This window comes from Oncorhynchus clarkii, chromosome 5 (assembly GCF_045791955.1).
Source record: "Oncorhynchus clarkii lewisi isolate Uvic-CL-2024 chromosome 5, UVic_Ocla_1.0, whole genome shotgun sequence".
NCBI lineage: Eukaryota > Metazoa > Chordata > Actinopteri > Salmoniformes > Salmonidae > Oncorhynchus > Oncorhynchus clarkii.
Genome location: NC_092151.1, coordinates 23952395 through 23958394, shown reverse-complemented (window position 1 = coordinate 23958394; position 6000 = coordinate 23952395).

The window sequence follows — 6000 nt, the reverse complement described above, 5'->3', positions numbered from 1 at the left end:
ACAAGTAAATCTCGCAAATAGGCCATTTAAATGCATGTTCTGTCCAGATTAAGATGGTGATACTGCATTGAAAAAGACCAACCACTGACCAAATGAGTGCATCCCTCAGGCCATCAGGTGCATGGACATCCTGTGCCAGTGTGATCCATGCGTGAGAATCCAGTTGTAGAGACTACAGCAGATTGAGCCTGTGGACAGACAGGTCAGTAACTCATCAAACATGATACAATATCGTGTACAATAATTAATTTGTAGGTTTTGACTTTTGTCAACCCATTTCCCATGTTTTAGACATGAGGTGTGACATGCAGAACATCTTCAGGCTCCCCCACAAGAGGCAGTGCATGATGTTCAACGCCACCCTTAGCAGATGACTCTCCAATCCTTAGATACACTCTCTCTCTCTCTCTCTAGTTAATAACTTCTTATGGATGCAGGGGCAGTATTGAGTAGCTTGGATGAAAGGTGCCCAGAGTAAACGGCCTGCTCCTCAGTCTCAGTTGCTAATATATGCATATTATTAGTATTGGATAGAAAATACTCTGAAGTTTCTAAAACTGTTTGAATGATGTCTGTGAGTATAACAGAAATCATATGGCAGGCAAAAGCGTGAGAAGAAATCCAAACAAGAAGTGAGAAATCTGAGGTTGGTCGATTTTCAACCCAAGCCCTACTGAATTCACAGTGGGATATGAATGAAGTTGCACTTCCAAGGGCTTCCACTAGATGTCAACCGTCTTTAGAAACTTGAATGAGGCTTCTACTGTGTTGTGGGCCTGAATAAGAGCTGAATGAGTCAGGTTACTGGCAGAGAGCCATTTCCTGGTCATGCGCATTCCACATGATATCGACCTGCGTTCCATTGCTTCTCTAGACACAAAGGAATTCTCCGGTTGGAACTTTACTTTGAATATTTATGATAACAACACCCTAAAGATTGATTTTAAACTTAGTTTGACAAGTTTCTTCGACCGGTAATATAACTTTTTGAAGTTTTTGTCCGACGTTCGGCTGGACCTGCACGAGCGTTTGGATATGTGTACCTAACGCGCTAACAAAAGTAGCTACTTGTACATAAATAATGGACATTATCTAACAAATCAAGCATTTATTGTAGAACTAGGATTCCTGGGAGTGCATTCTGATGAAGATCATCAAAGGTAAGGGAATATTTAAAATGTGATTTCTGGTTTCTGTTGACTCCAACCAACATGGCGGAAAATTTTATTTATTTTCTGAGTGACTTCTCAGATTATTGCATGGTTTGCTTTTTCCGTAAAGTTTTTTGGAAATCTGACACAGCGGTTGCATTAAGGAGAGGTATATCTATAATTCCATGTGTATAACTTGTCTTATCATCTACATTTATGATGAGTATTTCTGTTGAATTGATGTGGCTATGCAAAATCACTGGATGTTTTTGGAGCTAGTGAACGTAACTTGCCAATGTAAACTCCGATTTTTTTATATAAATATGAACTTTATCAAACAAAACATACATGTATTGTGTAACATGAAGTACTATGAGTGTCATTTGATGAAGATCATCAAAGGTTAGTGATTAATTTTATCTATATTTGTGCTTTTTGTGACTCCTCTCTTTGGCTGGAAAAATGGCTGTGTTTTTCTGTGGCTTGCTGGTGACCTAACATAATAGTTTGTGGTGCTTTCGCTGTAAAGCCTATTTGAAATCGGACACTGTGGTGGGATTAACAACAAGATTACCTTTAAAACGGTATAAGATACATGTATGTTTGAGGAATGTTCATTATGAGATTTCTGTTTGGCGCACTGCACTTTCACTGGCTGTTGTCATCCCGTTAACGCACATATGTCAGAGTCAAGGCCCGCGGGCCACATCCGGCCCGCAAGAAGGTTTTTTACGGCCCCTGGGATGATCTTGATTTATTATTAGAACCGGCCCGCAGCAAGCCGGCAGCCCGCAGATCTTTTACACGCACCAATACTACATTTCCCACAATGCAAAGGTGACGCACCGAGCAGTAGGCTGCTTCATTTCAATATTTATTGGCACAGCAGTCGTCAGCATCACAGTAAAATTAACTTTCAGATACCCATCAAAAATGGCAAAACGGAAGGTGGATACTGAGAACCGGGGGTTTCAAACAAGGTGGGAGTCGGAGTATATGTTCACGAAGCTAGCTGGAAAACCTGTGTGTCTTCTGTGTGGAGAAAGTGTGGCGGTACTGAAAGAGTATAATCTGAGACGACATTATGAAACGAAACACGCGGACACACACGCGGACGCAACTGTCAAGGCCAGTTTTATTTTGGCAGAAGAGATCGCTAAATCAGCCCGGCCATTTACGGAGGGGGATTTCATCAAAAACTGCATGATTAAAGTTTGTGACGAAGTTTGCCCAGAAAAAAGGCAACTCTTTTTAAATGTGAGTCTGAGCAGAAACACCATTGCCGAGAGAGTAGACCAGTTGTCCATCAATCTAAAAGAGCAGCTTGTGAAAAAGGGAAAAGATTTTATTGCATATTCCTTGGCTGTGGATGAGAGCACCGACATTTCTGACATTGCCCAGTTGTCAATTTTCATCCGCGGAGTGGACTCCAACCTAAGCGTGACAGAGGAGTTTTTGGCTTTACGTCCTATGCATGGCACAACTACGGGGCATGATTTGTATGAAGAGGTGTCAAGATGTGTAAATGAGATGGAGCTGCCTTGGGAAAAACTCGTGGGTTTGACAACCGACGGAGCACCTGCGATGTGTGGACACAGGAGCGGACTGGTGGCGAAGATACGGGAAAAGATGCAAGAGGAAAACGCGACAGGTGAGCTGACAGCTTATCATTGTATCATACACCAGGAAGCGTTGTGCGGTAAAGCCTTGAAAATGGAGCATGTAATGAGCATCATCACGCGCACAGTTAACTTTATCAGAGCCAAAGGTTTGAATCACCGCCAGTTCAAGGCATTTCTGACGGAGTTAGAAACGGAGCATGGTGATTTGCCTTATCACACAGAGGTGCGATGGCTAAGCCAGGGAAAGGTGCTTCAAAGATGTTTCGAGCTTCGTGAGGAGATTTGTCTGTTCTTGGACAGCAAAGGGAAAGACACAACACAACTCCGAGACGAAATGTTTCTGTGTGAAATGGCTTTTCTGTGTGACATTACGAGTCATCTGAATGCAATAAACTTGCAGCTGCAGGGTCGGGATCGTGTCATCTCTGATATGTACAGTACAGTGAAGGCATTTAAAACCAAACTGACTCTGTGGGAGACGCAGATGCGGAAAGAAAATTTGAGCCACTTTCCCAGCTGCCAGACCATGAAAGAGAAGCTCTCTACCAGTGCGTTCCCGAGCACACAGTTGGCTGATAAAATAGGTATGCTTGCCGCTGACTTTCGACGCCGATTTGCTGACTTTGAAGCACAAAAAAGCAGGTTGGAACTGCTCGGTAACCCATTTGCTGTTGACGTGGAAAGCTCACCACCAAACCTCCAAATGGAGTTGATTGACCTCCAATGCAATGATGCACTGAGGGCAAAATATGCGGCAGTGGGTGCTGCGGAGTTCGCAGTTTCCTCCCCGGCACAATGCCCCAGCTGCGCATCCAGGCTGCTCAAACGTTGTCTATGTTTGGCAGCACATACCTGTGTGAACAACTGTTTTCTTTGATGAACCTGAACAAAACATCACACAGAAGTCGACTTACTGCTGAACACCTCCACTCAATTCTGAGGATTTCTTCAGCTCAGAGCCTTACCCCGAACATTGATGAACTTGTGGAAAAGATGGGACACCACCAAGTATCACCCTCAACCTCAAACAAGTGAACATTACTGTGCAATCACATATTTAGAGTTTTTACTCAGTTCAAGTTTAAAAGTTAAAATTTAATATTTGTTTTCACTGCATGTTACTTCTCCTTAAACAAAGTGTTGTTTTTGATTAATAGATTTTTGCACTTTATTTTTTTGTATTTCAATCCAATTATATTTTAAAAATATTTCAGTTGAGTGGATGATAGAAAATTGCTATTATTGTTTTTTCTTTGAAGTAAATTTAGCCCACTTTTGCTAAAATAGAAAATATAGTCTACTGATGGTGCCTTGAATACCGGTTTCTTTCATTTAATGTTCATGTTATGGGGATATTTATATAAAGGAAATTTGTCTTTTGTGTCTGTTGAAAATTAAAGATTACTGACAGAGCCATAAGAAAATATTGCTTTATTTATCTGATCATATTGTAATATATTTGTTAGGTTTTCAGTAGGTTCAATTAGGTTCACTAGACTATATGCGTCATTTAAAAATTTTTCAATGAACATTCGAACAGTCCGGCCCTCGTCTTGTAGCTGATTTTTTTATTTGGCCCTCCGTCCATTTGACTTTGACACCCCTGCGTTAACGGGATTGCAGCCCTAAGAAGTTTTTAAGCAGTTCAGTTTCGTAGGGTGTGTCCTATCCAACTCTACTTACTTCTTATTTGGAGTTCAATGGAACATTTTAAGTTTCAGGCACCTCCACCATGGCACAGTTGCAGAATATTCTCACTGAGGTGCATCTTGTGGGCTCAATGTTTTTTCCATACAAACCACATAAACTGTTTTGTTCTACGAATGCATCTGTTGTACATGACTAATCAAATGACCTGTGAAGTCAGTTAGACATGTCAGTCCCTTTCAGACGAACCCTCAACCACTGCTGTTCCTCCTTAGTGATCTCACGGCTCAGAGGGTTTTAACTTTCCTCTTGAGAATCTGAAGTATAGTGGTATATAGCTCATCGCAAGACTTCACGTCTTTCGGGCAAATAGTACACTAGACTGTCCTGATCATCTAGTTGAGCATTGCAGGAAAATCCTCCATCCTAGCAGGAAGGTCCCATCCACATAGTGAATACTCATATGTTTTTTCAGCTAAGCATTCTTAGGGAAACATTTGCTGCAAGTGGTGTTCTCTGAGTTCCAAGTAAATGTAGTAAATGAGTCAACTCGTTGTCTAGTGAGAGAGGCTTGCCTACATAATGTTGAGTTAGTAGCCTAGTTGTGGTTCACTTCCACTAGAAGGACCTTGTTATTCCCACCAGGTGTTTCTTCAGGCTGTTGAGGATGGGCTCAACATTTTCCCACACAAACGGTTTTGTGCCACTGAGTGCATCTGTTGAACATGACTAATCAAGTGACTGACTTACTTGACTTAAGCTCATGGCTCTTATAAGTGGCATAGGCCAGTTGAGGCCCTTCTCAGTTATTTCTGCCTGTATATCTCTCCATGTGTTTCCAGGTCTCCCTCTGTTCCCTATGGTGCAAGGGACCTTACCATTGAAGAGGCATTGAAGTTGAAGGATTTCTATATCCTGGATGAGGGAGGGTCTTAGCAGGTCTATGCTGCCCATCACATTGCTTTCCTGTCTATCTTTAAGGTTTGATGTGTTAACTGGATGGTCATTGACATTACTGACATACAAATTGCTACTCCAAGTCAGACGTACAGTTGAAGTAGGAAGTTTACATACACTTAGGTTGGAGTCATTAAAACTCGTTTATCAACCACTCCACAAATTTATTGTTAACAAACTATAGTTTTGGCAAGTTGGTAAGGACATCTACTTCGCGCATGAAACAAGTAATTTTTCCAACAATTGTTTAAAGACATATTATTTCACTTATAATTCACTGTATCACAATTCCAGTGGGTGAGAAGTTTACATACACTAAGTTGACTGTGCATTTAAACAGCTTGGAAAATTCCAGAAAATTATGTCATGGCTTTAGACGCTTCTGATAGGCTAATTGACATCATTTGAGTCAATTGGAGGTTTACCTGTGGATGTATTTGAAGGCCTACCTTCAAACTCAGTGCCTCTTTCATGGGAAAATCAAAAGAAATCAGCCAAGACCTCAGAAAAACAATTGTAGACCTCCACAAGTCTGGTTCATCCTTGGGAGCAATTTCCAAACGCCTGAAGGTACCACGTTCATCTGTACAAACAATAGTATGCAAGTATAAACACCATGGGAC